The following is a 16,427-nucleotide window of genomic DNA, read 5'->3' on the forward strand; positions in this document are numbered from 1 at the left end:
TCATCATTTAAAGCCGTAGGCACTCTAACAAACACATCGTTGGCCATATTAGCCAAATCTGACTGTTGCAATGGTGACAGTGTGGTCGAAGAATTGTGTGCATTTGGGATGAAAAGGGGAGCAGTCAGTTCACTTGTGACCTCACATGTAGAGGTACACGAGTGATAATTACTTTCTTTTCTTGCATGGGTATGCTGTGACGCGAGAGTTTTAGTGCTGTCTGCGTGAACCTCGCGTCTCTTTTTTGCCCGTGTTTTCAACATTAAGTGGCAGGGCGTACCTTTTACTTGCGTTTGTTGTGTTTTCTCCGCCACACTCATTATGGGAACCGTCGTCGGGGGCACTCCGTCACCCGTCACACGCCAAACAGCCCAACAGCTCTCTGTCAGCCCTTCGCTCCTCAGGGCTTAGCGCCGCAAGGGCGGCGGAGGCGGCCTCTTAACCTCTGACCCAGCTGACCACCTGACCAGGCAACGATGGGGTTAAAGGGGTAGGCACACGCACCTCCCGTCAGGTCCGATGGTCCTCCGATGTTTTTCCGCAGCAAATGCCGAACAGCAGCACAGAATAGGCACTCGCCACAGCCCAACAGCTCTCCTTGTCAGCCTTTCGCTCCTCAGGGCTTACAATATATAGACATATTTACAACAAGAATAAGAACAAGGATCAGAGATAATGCACGGACTGGCAGAAAGGTCAAATATACAGTATATACAGAGGGTGGCTTGTTTGCGGGTGACCGCTGCGTGTATTACAAGGGGGAAGTCAGTGCATCTTGTTCGTGAAGCCACCGTTTAGTTCTGTTTTTGAAGGATTGGATGGCTGGCACGTTCCCGAGATCATTGGGTAGGGAATTCCACAATTTAGCAGCCAGGACTGGGAAACTCGAGCCCCTAGCTGTCTGAAGCTTGAAACTAGGGATGGTTAGTGTGCGAGCCTGTGCAGATCTCAGTGGTCTGGATGCTATATGTTGTGTGAAGCGCGAGGACAAGTAAGCAGCTGCAGCATTGTTTTGTGCCTTGTGTGTTAGAACAAGTGTTTTGAGTGAGATGCGGAGTGTAATGGGTAGCAAGTGTAGGTTGCGCCTAGTGGAGATGTGTGAGCGCCTGGGGATATTGAGAGCAGCCCTAATGGCATTGTTTTGGGTGACCTGAAGTTTATCAAGGTTTCTTTGACTAGTCCCTAAGTAAGGGGTGTTACAATAGTCAATTTTCGACATGAGGGTTCTGGCTAGGATCAGGCAGTTGTCAGTAGTCAGGAAGGGGCGACATGCTGTGATGAGTTTACACGTGTACGATGAAGCTGAGGCTACTGAATTGGTTTGTCTACTGAGAGAGAGTGTGGAGTCTAGGTAGAGTCCAAGTGTTTTCGTGACGTTGGTGACTTTAATAACATTTCCATCAATAATGAAGGAGTTATTTTTAGAGTCGTGAGTTTGGACTGAGAGCCTACAATGAGTAACTCAGTTTTCTCATCGTTAAGGCAAAGCCCGTGGTGTGCCATCCAGGCCTGGATGACTGAGTAGACCGCGTTGACATCGGTTACATAATCACCAGTGATAGGGATGAGTATCTGGGTGTCGTCCGCATAATTTGTGTAAGAGACACCCAGATAGTCAAGAATATCAAAGAGCGGTTTAGTAAACACATTGTACAACGTGGGCGATACGCAGGAGCCTTTCGGGACTCTGCAAAGGACATGTGCTGGGTCGGCTGCGGCGGAAAAGACCCTCATAGATCTATTTGCCAGAAAGGAGCTGACCCAGGAAGTAGCTGCGTCAGAGAAGTGAGCGGCTATCTTGAGGTGATGGCAGAGGATTTGCCGATCGACCAAATCGAATGCGGCAGAGAGGTCAAGAAGGAGCAAGAGAGCTAGTTTGCCCTTGTCTTTCAAGTCCTCGATTTGGGTTTTTAAGTCGATCAGGGCTGTCTCCGTGCCATGTCTTGGACAGAAGCTGGATTGTCTAAGCCCTAATAGGTTGTTAGTATCAAGGTAATCCTGGATTTGGAGATGGCTGCACGATCCAGAATTTTGAGTAGGTAAGGCACCGTGGTGATAGGCCTGTATTTGGTAGGATTACTGGGGTTGAGGTTGGGTTTTTTTAATTAGGGGGATGACCCATGCATCCTTAAGGTTGTCGGGTACTGTGCCCGATTTGAATGATGAATTGATAAAGGAGATAATGAAAGGTGCAAGGTCATGAGCTGATTCCTTTATGACCGGCACGGGGCAGGCGTTTCCTTGGCAGTTGGAAGGCTTAGGCTTCATGATGAAGTTTTCAACTTCCTTGATGGTAAGGGGTGAGAGGCTGAAGGGTTTGAATGAATGCTTTGGAGCGGGGGTATTGTAAAACTGGGGGTTACCCGTTGAATCCGAGAGGTGGCTTTTTTTGCTATTAATTTTGGCTTGGAGCAAGACAATTTTGTTTAGCTAATGGTGACTCTAGTTACTTAAGGATCTTGAAAAGTTCCTTGGTGTTAGATTTAGCTTGTGTGATCCTGATGTTGTACACTTCTTTTTTGGCTGTTAGTATAGCTTCTTTGTAGGTGATGGAGGCGGTTGTAAGGTTATTTCTATTGGCTGGAGTAGGTGAACTTTTCCAATGTGACTCGGCTTTTCTTTTTGCTTTGCTTATTTCACGTAGGCCACAGCCCTGCTGATACTGTCAGCGAATCGATGCCAGTTTGAAGTGATTCGCACTTGGCATCTTTGCCATCTTTAATGTTAAGGAATCCTTCCTTTTCCTCTCCTTCGGGTATGCAGTCAGCCGTTGATGAAGCTCACTCCCATAGTGTGTGACTGAACCTGGCGAGCGTACAGGTGGCGTTGATGGACTTAAACGCCATACTACAGGCAGAGAAGACTTTCTTTGCCATAGAGTCGTACCTCTTGTCATCTCTATCCTGTGGGACAGTAGGGTAACCGGTCCTACTGCTAGATGAAGTTGCTGCTTGAACCACCAGGCTCTCTGGGGTCGGGTGTTTTGACAGGTATTCAGGGTAGCAGCCGCTACCCTATACTTGGTTGACAATCTTTTATTGACTGCAGGGATAACTTCGGGAGTTTCCCCAATTAGATGCAATTTTCCTTTGTAAGGCTGCGTGGAAGAGGACCAGCGGGTCCTCCTGTGGGCCTTTGTCCAATATCTGTTAGGTCATCCTGTTGGAAAACAGGTGAAGGCGCAGATCAACCCATAAATCAATTATTCTTGCCATCAGGGTTCTATATGGTGTTTCGGCATGTTCCCCTGGGTCTGGCTTAACAAATTCCACTTCTGGGGATGTGTCCAGCCCACTTGCCTCATGAAGTGACTCCTGAGGAAAGAAGGCTGAAGGAACTACAGAGGTGAAATCCTCTGCAGTAGGCAGTGTGGTCCTCTGTAACCCGAATGTTTCCTGGTCAGAATCTTCCCCTTCTTCATAAATTGAAGTCAGTCCAGGGTATTCGGACCTCTGAAATGTAGTAAAACCCATTTCTAAGGCAGAAGGAGCCAAACTCGTCGTTATTGGACGAGAAAACGTCGATGTCGTCGATGCCGATGTAACAGGTTTCGAAGGCGCCTAAAACGGCGTCGAAAAAACTGGAAGGGGTCTCGAAGAACTCGAGAGGATCGGGATCCTACTCGAGGGCATCGACGACGGTCTCGGCATCGTACCGGAGGCCCTTGAAATCACTGTTGGCTGTGGGGTGGCCTTGGTCCTCTCTTTCATCGGCGTCGACGTCGAGTCGATCAACCGATGCGTCGAGGAACCCTTCGACAACGGCGTCGATGGCGCCGATCCCTGCGTCAAAGGAATCTTCGACGACAGTGTCGAAGACGGTGCCTTCCTACCCGATGGCGCATGGCGCTCTCGGGTGGAATGTTTCGCCGGGTGCTGCGACTCACAGCGTTTTGATTTTTTGGGTTTTTCACCCGGGGTATCACCCTCAGATGTCTTCGAGGGGGTCGAGGCCGCGTTCTCGAAGACGCTTAACGTTTTCTTTCTGAATTCCTCCCACTCAGCTTGAGAACTGTGTTGGTGAGACAGGAGACTCTTTCTGGGGACTCAGAAGACGAGGAATGGGACCTTCGACGTCTCTTGAGTGTCTTTATCTCGAAGAATGATGGGAGCTGCTCCGAGATCTAGAATGGGAATGTTTGACGGCGAGGAGACGAATGCCTCGACTCAGCCGACGAAACTTTAGGAGGTTTTAGCTGACTTACCTCTCGAGCCCTTGCGCTCCTTCAAGGCTTTCGCCGTCATGGATATGCAGTCCTCACACTCCGAACAATGGTGCTCGGATCCCAAGCACCATAAGCAGATCCTGTGTGGATCCGTTGACATTTTTTTTACCGCAGTCTCGACATTTCTTGAAGCCGGATCGCGGCGTTGTTGGTTCTGATGAAGCCATCTAGAACTATAAGGTATATTCGAGTAGAAATAGATAATTATCCTGACTGAACTGAGCAACGACGTTCCGAGGCCCCACGAAGCGCGGAAAAACAGAACTGAGCAACGGACGCAGCGCGTGGCTATTTATGGGCATGGTGACGTCGGCGCTGATACGGTGGCCGTCGAGGGACATCGACTCGGCGGACATCCATGCGCAGCGCCCTCTACATAAATTATTTCCGAGGCCAGCAAGCTGGAAACGTATTATCAAAGATAAGGAATACATCGGAGGACACAATCCCTTCGAAAAGGAAAGAAGAGAAGGTTAGAACAAGGAGCTTTACATTTGGTCATCTTTTCCTGGAGCAGCCGCACCTGTGGATAATGGAAATGGACCTTAAAATAAACCGCGTAGCATTGCCAGCTGCAGCGCCGCGCCATACTCGCCTGTCTTCAGATCATCTCCACGCCCCGGCGCAGCACCCGTTGAATCGCCGCCCGAAACATCAGCATCTGGAAAGACGAGACCAAACAAAAGGTGAGCGGGGTTCCGCCAAAGACATTCTTTTACTTACCGCAAGATACTTACTCGGAATTTTACCGCTCGAGGCAGCGCTGGTCACCATCCTACGCGAGACATTTTCAGCAAGGCGCCGCACCTGCAAAGAAGATAAGAGAACTATTGGTTAATTACATTTGGAACAATATTACTTGCTAGACAGTGCTTGGTACAAACTGACTCTTACCTAAGCGCTTCCTTCATCCATCGAGGCAAACTCACTCCTTGGATCACGCTGCAAGGGAAAAGGTATGAAAGGAGCAAGAGTGAATTAACAGACATTTGAACTCTAAAAGAACTATTTTTTTTTATTTTTTTTTTTTTATTTACTTGTATGTAATCAAAGAAAGAATGATTTTTACAAGAAGTTGAAGGTTACAATTGGTGTATGTCACAGGAAGGGTACGCCAAGGTAAGTCTCAGAGTGTAAACTACAGAAAAGTTTTCAAAATTGCACCAAAATGTCCGTTAAACATCCATAGTCTGCAGGTCACTGAGTTAAACCGCCGATTTTGATGAAAGCTGCTTCCAATATTTTGGCCGTAGCTGCCGCCCATCGAACTATACATTCGGTTTACACACTACTTACCTCGGAGTCATTGTTGTCTGGAACTCTGCCAAATACCTTCGGATAAGTGAAGTAACTGAACTTCTACACGCCCCTGCACTCCACGCAGGATGGAGAGTTCATCCTTCCAAACCATAAGACTTTATGAAGGGGAATACTGAAAGTTATCAGGGAAAATAGTGTTAGTGTAACCTCTCTACCACGGGTGGCTAATCCCCCTTTACTGCTTTTAGGAAAATATTCCTGCGGGCCAGGCAGATGAAACTGAGTGGGCAAGTGCAGTCGATCATCACTTCGCTACGAGTCACAATGGTGGAGACCGCAGCAGTCCAGCTTCGTTCGATGCCCCTGTGGAATCCAGGTGAGCGTAACAGTATTTTAAATCCAGTAGCACTGTTTCTGTTCCATGTCCTTTCCTGAAACCGAATTGGAATTTATTTAAGATGTTCTGGTTATTCAAGTAATCTTGTGTTTGATTAGAAGCAACTCAATCTAAAAATGTTCGCTGAATGGCATGTTGGTGATGGGACTGTACCTTGTTGGTACCAGGGTGCTTAAACCTTTATTTATTTATTTTTATAAAGAAGGCGATCCAAGCTTTGTTGAACTCTTCCGGGACAAGAATCTCCTGAAATGAGGCATTAACAAACTTAGTCAAAGACAAAATGAGAGAGGGGTTACAGACTTTAATTGTTAATGCTGGACATATATCCCCTTTACAATTTGTTGGCTTTAGTTTTCTAATGATCTCCGATAGCTCTGCTTCAATGACAGGGCAGAAACTGAACTTGTTCTCCCCATATTTCTCCACAAGAGCATTAGTAGGTGTCTCTTCTTGGCCTAATACGTTCCTCTTAACATCCATATTATATTTGATCAAATTCAATTTCCCCAACATGACCTCTTGTATGGATGTACACCATAAAACATCTTTCTCGAGTTCATCCAGCTCCTTGGGGACAGGGTTTTCTAGTTCTTTTAAAATCTTAAAAAGTACTTTGGAGTCATGTTGGGCATTCTGGTATCATTCATAGATGTTGTAGCTGAGATAGTGGCTAGTTTATATTTTGAGACATTAGACGCAGCCTTGTCTTTTGGCTCCTTGGTATATTTCCAGGCAGAGAAGCATTTGTTTGTCATTGCTATGAAATATCTGGGGAGAATCATGCATTGGCTCTTTTCTCTCGTACCAATCTGTTTTCAGCGGTGCAATAGCATTTGTTGCTCTTGATTGAATCTCCTGATATATTCTAGCAATAGAATCAGCAGACTACCTTGGCTACCTTCTCTAATAAAGGATTGATCCAATCATCCATCACAGTGGAAGATAGTTTGTGTACATTTCTGGACGTGATCCAGATTATTTTCTTGTTTCCTTTATCTTCATCCATCCCTCACACAGGATATCCATCGGTTTGAAAAAGTGATCAGACCATGGGCAGACATCCAAATTCCTTGTTTGAATGTTGCGAGTGGCCACCCAGTCCACAGTGTTCCCTTTTATATGGGTCGCCTATTTCATAAGCTGTGTAAACTCTAGATTACTTAATGAGCACTCCAGATGTTTAACCTTATGATTGGATCCTCTTCCCAATCATGTCAACAAACATGACTTTGGATGAGGGTTTTTAAAAAAGGGACCAATAAATTACAGATTTGGGAAGCAAACTCTGGCATGGGTACTGTGGGCCTGTATACCAACATCAAATTAAATGTTTCTGCATCTGTACTAATTTTGACATGTAATGTTTCACATCCCCCAGGGCCATGGATGTCAGTCTTCCATAACACTAACTTGGATTTGAAAATTATGGCCACTCCACCGCCTCTTCTCTCCGGTCTCTTTACGTGTGAGGCTATATCCGGTAGGCACCGCTAGGGCTATAGTTGGACCCGCAGCTTTATGTAACCAGGTTGCGGTTAGTGCACAAATGTCTACATCCTGCTCTACTAAAAAGGTTGCTATGTCAGTACAGTGTTTCAGCATAGACCTTGTGTTAAGCAGAGTTGATTTCAGAGTGTTTTTCCTTTGACGTTGAGATGTCTTATTGTGTACATCTATACTATTTTTTCAAAGTCTTGCATGTGTCCTCACATTTGGTACTTATCTGAGAGATGATGTCACCCTTTTCCCAGTTCAGTCTAGTGTTCTGTTTACTTGACGCATTTACTAAGTCATTCTCGGCTGCTGTATACTTTCAGTAGCCGAGACACACCATGCCTCTGAAGTATTTAAAGTATGTATAATTTCTTGCTCCGTTAATAGACCCGAGCTATTACTCTTCGAGCTGTTTATACAGGCCATACCACCAACATTAATTAGATCTGCAGAAACCTCCGTCTCTGCCATGCATCGCGCTATAATATCCCGGCGTCGGCATACAGAGGCAGATGACTGCTCCCTTTGTTTGCTATTTGACATTGATACTTTGGCTCTGGCAATCCTAATGGCTTCGATTGAATGTATCTTAATAAATACCCAATCTATATGCACTTCCCCCGCAGGACAAGCCGCCAGTGCTAGACGCACGTGCGGCACAGACCCGCAAAGACCGGTTACACCCGACGTGCCGGCGTCCAGGCTACCGATTAGTAAAAAACAGCGCGCAGGGACTACGCAAACGCTGAGTAATGTAGAGCCCAGGTGTTCAGACAGGGAAGCACATTCGAATCTAGGTGGATATTTATTTCGAATCATCCACCAAGGATTAAGAAGATGGTTAGCAGGTGATTCAAGCAATTAAATACTTTTTAAAATATGTCCCCCTAATTCTCAGCACACAATACTTAGTAAAAGATCAAATATTCTCTACAGCAATAAAAGGAAATCAGATTATACTCCGATTCTCCTCCCACTTTCAGGGGATTATGGCAAGGATTTGGCCTTAGTGAATACAGTACCTCATCATCCAGACATGGATGGAAACACACGGTCTATGCCTGAATGATGATAGAATAGAACTCATCATCCTGGGTACCCCCACTAACCTAAAACAACTAGGCCTCGAATACTCCTCCTTTATAATTCACGGCAACCTCATCTAGGTGGCCAAGGAGGTAAAGACTTTAGGATTCTACCTAGACTCCACCTTGTCCTTTTCTAAACAAGTTAACACACTAGCGTCCACCACCGCGTACACGTGTAAACTTATTAGAACTGGCAAACCCTTTCTCTCTAACAATAGTTGCATCATCCTGGCCAGAGCCCTCATTTTGTCCCGGTTAGATTATTCTAACGCCCTGTACATAGGCTCTAATAAATCCATCATCTGGAGAATCCAAACCCTAAAAAATAATGCCTTAAGAGCGGCATTGGCATAGCCAGAAGAGATCGTATCTCCAAGAGCAGGCGACAAAACAATTGGCTCTCGACCAATGACAAAATCCTACTAAAAACGGCGACACTCACTCACAAATCATTAAACAATGCCGCACCCACCTATCTCTCTAAGAGATTCCACAGACGGACATCTTTGAGAGCTTTCAGGCTAGTTAATCTGAACTGCCTGTCCCTTCCCAGATTCAAACTATCCAAGATTGGAGGCAGCAGCTTCCCCGTCAAAGCGGCCCAACTTTGGAACTCCCTGCCTCCCTCACTTAGAGAAGACCAAACCTACCTGAACTTCAGATCCAACACAATCACATGGCTCAAATCCTCTGACTAGTAAACCTTGGCGGTGTAACCTTCACCCATGAATGACCCTATGTCTTTGCTACTAAGATGTAATATAGCACAGCCTGCTTGTGATCCCTATGGAAAGAACTCACATTTTTTGTACTGTTTGCAATATTTGTAAATGCTCCCTTAGTTCCTCTACTCTTCATCCACATGTGTATGTACTGTATTTTATTCTATGTATCATTGTAACTAAGCTTTGCACATTCTTGTAACTGTTGCGCCCTGATACCCCCGGGTCTGGTGCGCATTACAAATAATAAAACAAACTAAAAGCAGGCACAGCAAGAGAGTAATATTAAATAGCAAAATAAGAGGATATGGTCCTTCACACTCCACAGAGAAGAGTTGCTCTTGAAGTAGTGACGGAAACCCGTAATGACCGTGTAATGGGCTCCAAAACCAGGTCTGGAACATGGTACAATATAGACATAAGCGGAGGGTGCAAGTATATATGATATGGCATTTGTAACGCGCCTATACACAAGTGTTTCAAGGCACAACGAGGGAGGGGGGCAACAAGGGGAGGACAGACAACGATCCTACTAGGCCAGGTGTCATTCAGATCACGCAGGGGTAGGGGGAAGGGCAGTACAAGATAAGGGCCAGCTTGTGGCAAGTGCAGGGTAAGTGCAGACAAGTGCTGGGAAGTGGGGGCTGTAGGGATACAGAGACAGTCCTGCAGTGCAGGGGTTGCCAGGGAGGCAGTGCAAGTGGAGAGTGGCTGGGCCCAGGACAGAGGTCAGTGAGAGTGGCCCAGTTGCAGATTCAGTGCAGTTTCAGTAAAGAATTAGCAGGGGAGAGGGAGAGAGAAAGCAGAAGCAAAGAGGAAGGTTTTGAGGTGCTTCCGGAACCGGAGATGGTTCTCCTCAAATTTCAGGGAGGCAGGAAGGCTGTTCCAGAGAGAGGCCCCTGCCGCGGAGAGAGATCTACCACCACCTTGTTGCTTCGAGAAGCGGCTGACCCTGAGGGAGTTGGAGACGGATGAGCGAAGGGCTCGGGAAGGAAGATATTTAGGAAGAGAGAGTTGAAGGTATTTAGGCCCCAGGCCCCAGAAGGCCTTGTGGACAATGCAGAGGGTTTTGAACTTTATCCTCGCAGCCACTGGGAGCCAGTGTAGAGATTTCAGTCCTGGATAGATATGGTCCTGGGCTTGAGGCCAAGGACAAGTCTCGCAGTTCTGTTCTGGATGAGTTGCAGAGGGCGGAGAGTGGAGGCAGGCAGATTAAGAGAGGCTGTTACAGTAGTCCAGCTTTGAGAGAACCAGGGCTCGGGAGACGGTGAGCTTCTGGGGGAAGGAGAGGAAGGGAAGAATACCTCTGAGGAGGTGCAGCTGGTAGTGTGACTTCTTAGAGACGTCAGATATATGAGGAGAGAAGGAGAGTGTGGAGTCGAAAATGACCCCCGGAGGTTTTTTGCCTTGCAGGTAGGAGCAGGAAGAGGGCCAAGAGAAACCGGCCAGAGAGCTGCAGGGAAGGAGGGAGTGGGTGCGCCGATGAGTAGAATCTCAGTCTTACTGGCATTAAGGCAGAGGTCATTGGCGGCACACCATTCCTGGAAAGCAGACAGACAGTCATAGATGAGGGAAGGAGAGGAGGAGGCCGAGGGTAGCCTGAAAATGAGCTGGGTATCGTCCGCATAGCACTGAAAGTTGGGGCAGAGAGCGGCGATGCGGTGGGCAAGGAGTGCCAGATACTGGTTTAACAGCCAGGGAGAGCGATTGGATCCCTGGGGGACACCACAGGTGGAGAAAAAGATGTCAGAGGAAGGACCCCAGTTGGACCTGGGAGGGACGATTGGAGAGGAAAGATGTCAGCCACGCCAGAGCCTGACCAGTGATACCCAGGTATCACGGAGACGGTGGAGCAGGATGGCATGGTTGACAGTGTCAAAGGCAGAAGAGAGATCAAGCAGAATGAGAACACACGGAGTGTTGGAGTCGAGGTTCAAGAGCAAGTCCCCACGGATGTTCAGGAGAGCAGTTTCCGTGCTTCTGGCAGCTCTGAAGCCAGATTGATGGTCATGAAGACTACCAACAGATTCAGCATGGAGGTTAAGCTGGGAGATGGCCAGTTTCTCCAGGAGCTTGCCCAGGAAGGGAGTGATGGAGATTGGGCGATAGTGAGCCGGGCAGGAGGGGTCAGAAGAGGGTTTCTTAAGAAGAGGGTGCACAAGGGAGTGCTTAAGGGGGGATGGGAAGACTCCAGAGGCGAAGGAGTGGTTGCAAAAGTCAGCCAGGGCAGGAGCCAGGGAGTCGATGTGGTCCTTGATAGTTTTTCGAAGAACAGGGATGAACCTGTTTAGACAAGACTTTCATAGATGAATGGAGGCATAGAGAAACCCGAAGCACCAACATGCATCTGAGGGTTCTTTGGCAACATACTTCACATTTCTGCAGGTTATCGGGCTTTGAAGGTTGTGCACAGGCACAGAATCGGATCTCAGTCTTTACTTCTGCAGCATTCACTCCGCTATACATTCACTCACATTTACCTCTTCATAGCTGTTATTCACAGCCGTTATTCTGCGTTTCACTTCATCATTACAGGGGAGATCCCTGAACCCTTTCTAAACCATATTCATTTGCCTAACCACTCCTGGACTCCAACTTAACCTTACAGCTAGCGTGGCATGTACATTGCCACCTTGACAATGTGATGTAAAGGTAAGAGAAAAGTAAATGCATAAGTAAATGCCTGACGAAGTGAATGTGGAAAAGGTAAGTGCAGACTTTATGTGACATAAAGGGAGGTAACCGCACAAAACAACCAGGTGAAATTATGCCTCCACATGTTGCAGGAGTGGAGTACACCAACAAACACTGGATTTCGATCAAAACACACACTGAGATAGAGTTTAAAAGACTGGGTCTGTTATGGTGACGCCAAAAGACAGGAATTAACTCATACCAAATACATGCATGGCAATAAACATTTTTTAAAAATAGACATCTCAGTAGTGTGTGCGGTGTAAGCAGATTAAAAAACATTGGTAGATTGGACGAACATTTAGTTACCAGTTGTTTAGGAACAAAGTTGTCTGGGGGTACATCTGCTGAGTGCTCACCTCGAGCCCACCAACATTATGGTAAAGGGGTTGGCGCATGAAGGGCTATGTGCTTGCAAGAGCATTTACATCACACGCTCACTGCTCACAGGGCTGGGCTTCCATGGGCGCTGTGGAAAGAAAATTTAAATGCAGGCTCTTTGACCCATGCTTAATGACAAACTCTGTAGTGGACAAGTAATCGATAGCATCTTGGAAGGCTGTGCCAAGCAAGTATCGGAGGTAAATTCAATAGACGTTTATTCTGCTTCCCCAAGCATGGTACTTATTATCCTTCCTCTTGTACACAAACATTTTCCAATGCAACAAACAACGACTTTAAAGGGATACCTATATGCTTACATTTCTTACATAGGTGTGAAGAAACACATGATTCTGTACATCCACAGGGCCGCAGAAAAAGCTCCCTCAGCCAAGTCACAATGTTCTACTGGATCCTAGGAAGAAAAAGAAAAGCAAAAATGACAATAACGCAATTAAAAAAAGAAATTATGCTACTGTGTACTAAAGCAGAATCAGTTATTGGAGGATTCACGTTTTAAAAAAATAAATAAAAAAGAAGTTTGTATTACATTACAAAAGGCTAGTCAAATATGAATAGCAGATTGCCCTCTTAAGAATGGCAGCCGCTTGCCTCTGCCTGCTTGTTATAATGTGGATTGGAGTGTTCTCTTCCAGCTTTGAAATTAACTGGTGCGTTTTTTGCAGCCAACCTCTCATTGTATAACGTCAACCTTTTTTCTACACAATAGATAAATGCCAGTTTGCCTTGAACGGATCATCATTTAAAACAGTAGTCACTCAGCAATGCAATCACCCCAACGAGGTTATTTCTAAAGGAAAAAAACGAAACCTAGAAAATTTTGCAAATGTAAAGATGGATCTAGGAACAGCAGACAATCGGACAAACAAAAACTGTTGAAGTGCCTCCTAAAACACAGCTGTTATTTCCTCAAAATAGGCTTTCAAATGTTGGTCACCTAGACTACTGTTACATACTGCAGTAATTATGCTTACCGATGTAGACGCAGCCCATATGTTTGTGTTTTGGTGTTGCAAGGTGTCGCTAAAGCACGAAACAATGGAGAGAAAAAAACTGCTGGTAGTATATGGCAAAAGTCACACCAACGTAATTGGCTGGGGAGGATCAGAACCATGGCACAGGAAGAAATTGTACCTCACAACCATATACAATTTTAATGAAACAATTAAATTGATGCGGACGCCAGTATCTATATCAAGTGAACACCATAGATTTATTTACAACAAGGTCGACCAAGGCAGATCGCTAGAGGAGCGGCATTTTATTGGAGTTTATTTTCAATTTACTGGGTGTCATTTTTATAAATATAAAGCTAATTTTGTTTCTCCGAGTTTTGCTGATCCAGAACACTGCAATTTTCAGCTAACAAGTCATTCCACTCTGACAGATAAAGTCTGTTGGCCAAACTTGTATATATGCTTGATATTTACAAAAGCTTTATCTTTAGGATTACTTTTGCTTAAAAATAAAAAAGATGTACCAAACCCAGTTTGTTTTAGGTATTTAGTGATTCAGTCATACAACCCTCAAAAGGCTCTTTGGGTAATTCTCATCTTCCCAAAGTGCTCTTTAATTTGCAAAACAGCCACTTCACATTATCTTTGGAGTTCCTTCTAATCAATACACACACACAGTGTTAAGCAATCACTTAATTTTTAATACACAGACATTTTTCTTAACCACTGCAAAAATTATGGTTTTCCATTCAGAAAAGTAAAGGTAAAAAATTATACATCATTTTACAATATTGAAGCATGCCTAGGCTTAAGTCAAGCACAGAGTTCACGCAGGTGGCACTAAAATGATGTTCAGAATGAAGCACCAATTTCCCTCGCTGACCCCACATTTTAGAGGTCTGCGGCCGCCCAAAAGGTGCAAGTATGAAATAGATCATAGAGAAGTTAAAATGGCAAAGAGTAAATCTGAATGCGCAAGTGCATCAAGAAACCTGTAATACCCAAAGCCATAGAAGGATGAGAACAAATTGTATGCAAAGGTGCACACTTCTCCACAGCTGTAAAGGTGTCCCATAAAGATATCCATTCACCCATCTTTACAGAAGCTGCTCGGTGCTAAGCAGGCAAATGGCATCCATGCTGAGTTTATCATGCATCTTTGATGGCATTCGGCTGCATGCTCAGTACTACCAGAAGAACCAACTGCAAAGTAGGTCACACAATACGTAACTGTGATGTTTATAAGTAATCTTTAAGTTATCTTTAAACCCATAGTAGGACTTTTACTGTACAGCAGGACATCTATATAGATGCCCACAAATCTCTAAATGTTCCCATGTATTGTACAGTCCAACCAACTCTACAGAGATAAACATTTTAAATTACCTTAAATGCAAGCTGGCAAGACCCATAGCCTAAACCACACCCACAAAGGTAATATTGTGTTGGGACGCCCACTCCATTGCTCAATTTTACTCTTAATGTTGGGTACTTTACATCATTGCTGTTTGTGCAATTGTTCAAACAGTATGTAGCACTTCATTTATTATAAAAGGTGCCTGCATTTTGCAGCTACAAGGAATGCTGTTGCTTCCCACATATGAATATTCAGGGTCGCCCTTATCCATTACTCCACCGTGAGAACGCACAGCCAAAGATTTCAAGAACCTTCTCCAACTGTCTTTACTCTACTGACGTGTTTATGCCCAGGCAGAGTTTACAAACTTCACTTGTGACTTTGCCATATTTTAATGGCATTTCAGACTAAGGGTTTGGGGATACATCCGCAGAAGCAGGTAATTTGCTTTTATTTCCATTTTGCCCCCTGCTAACACCATAGCTGTAAGCATGAGAAAGGGGAAGAGTTATTTTTATTCAACACATTTATAATATGTGCCTGTACCACTTGCATATATTTCATATGTAAACTTTACCTTTTGACAAGACCCGATACAGAACTGTAGTTATGTCGCATTATTATTAAAGACCAGTCTAGGTGCTTCTCAGAGTGACAGCAGGCAATTTGTGAAAGAAACCAGATATTGGCATTAAAACCAAAATTCCTCGCTCCAACCTTCTCTCACTTGGGCCCAGTTGGCTGACAGCTTGTGTTCTTATCGCTTCCTCTAAAAGATGGTTTTCTTGCTTAACCGAACGTAAACAATTAGCTGTAACAATTACCTCTAGGGCATTCAACTGTAGAACACACTGCCCTCTCAAAATCTTGGGCAACTGAGATCTGAAAACACTCTTAAGTAACATAACATAGAAGATGACAGGCTTGAATTAATAGAGGAAGAAATAACGTCCTGATCCCTGCAACCTTAAAAACATCCTTATAATGTAATGGAGCCAAAATGGGGACAAAACGGGTGTGAAGGGGCATAGTTTGGACCATGCTGACAGTTTGCTGGGTTTATGGTCTTTCCATCGAATTTGTTGTATCGAGGGACATTTCCATCACATTTTTTTCTTGCAACAAAAAAATGGGCATCAAACTCATTTCTTTTATTATTGTATTTTAATGGGGCTTCCCCAACCCCGTTTTTTACCCTTTAAGCATTAGATGCATATTTTCTCATTGCAAAACCCTTTATGCAAAATAATTTGATGGAAAGGCATTCGATGGATAGACTAGATACCAGTTTGGTGAAAGTGCAGAGTCTAGCAGAGGTAGAGTAAAGTTGGGGGGGTGCATGCACTTATTTGGGTCTAGGACAGCAGTACACCTAAATTCACCACTGGTGAACGTTGCACAACTGAAGAAGTCAAAGAGTGCAACCACAGGACCGCAATGGCAATAGCATCAAAGGCAGGTTGCAGCAGCTCTGACGTCACATGCTTAAAGCATTGCAACTCAATTCTAAATATCAAAGGCAATGGAATCCTAAAGCCTACAGATGGGAAAATTCCTCCATCTTTTTTTTAATTCATTTATTTTTTATTTATAAAGTTTCATCAGAGTCCATCAAACCCCTCTTAAACATCGGTTCCGGACTCCAAAACACCCTATTGAGTATCTTTATCTGTCTCGATCGTTCCACCAGATCAATAGCACAATGTTTAACATTCGTACACATATCCAGCCACATCTCGGGCGAAACCTCACACCCCAATCTCCTTCCCCATTCCTCTCTCAACATCGGATTTTCCTTATAAGTAGACACTATACAATGGTATATCCTG

At 44.9% G+C, this 16,427-nt stretch overlaps 1 protein-coding gene across 2 annotated transcripts in view; it reads right to left on the reverse strand.

Moving 5' to 3' along the window:
• The window catches only part of ZFYVE9 (zinc finger FYVE-type containing 9), a 1,362,935-nt gene that overhangs the window by 1,207,731 nt on the left and 138,777 nt on the right, over positions 1 to 16,427 (reverse strand). The window contains exon 2 of one of the 2 annotated variants that reach the window (XM_069642200.1): positions 12,594 to 12,679. The gene's annotated coding sequence lies outside the window, so the exon portion shown is untranslated. Of the gene's footprint in view, positions 1 to 12,584; positions 12,680 to 16,427 lie in introns of both variants that reach the window. The other variant, XM_069642199.1, reaches the window with a different exon arrangement.

This window comes from Ambystoma mexicanum, chromosome 1q (assembly GCF_040938575.1).
Source record: "Ambystoma mexicanum isolate Mex_15411 chromosome 1q, UKY_AmexF1_1, whole genome shotgun sequence".
Lineage (NCBI taxonomy): Eukaryota > Metazoa > Chordata > Amphibia > Caudata > Ambystomatidae > Ambystoma > Ambystoma mexicanum.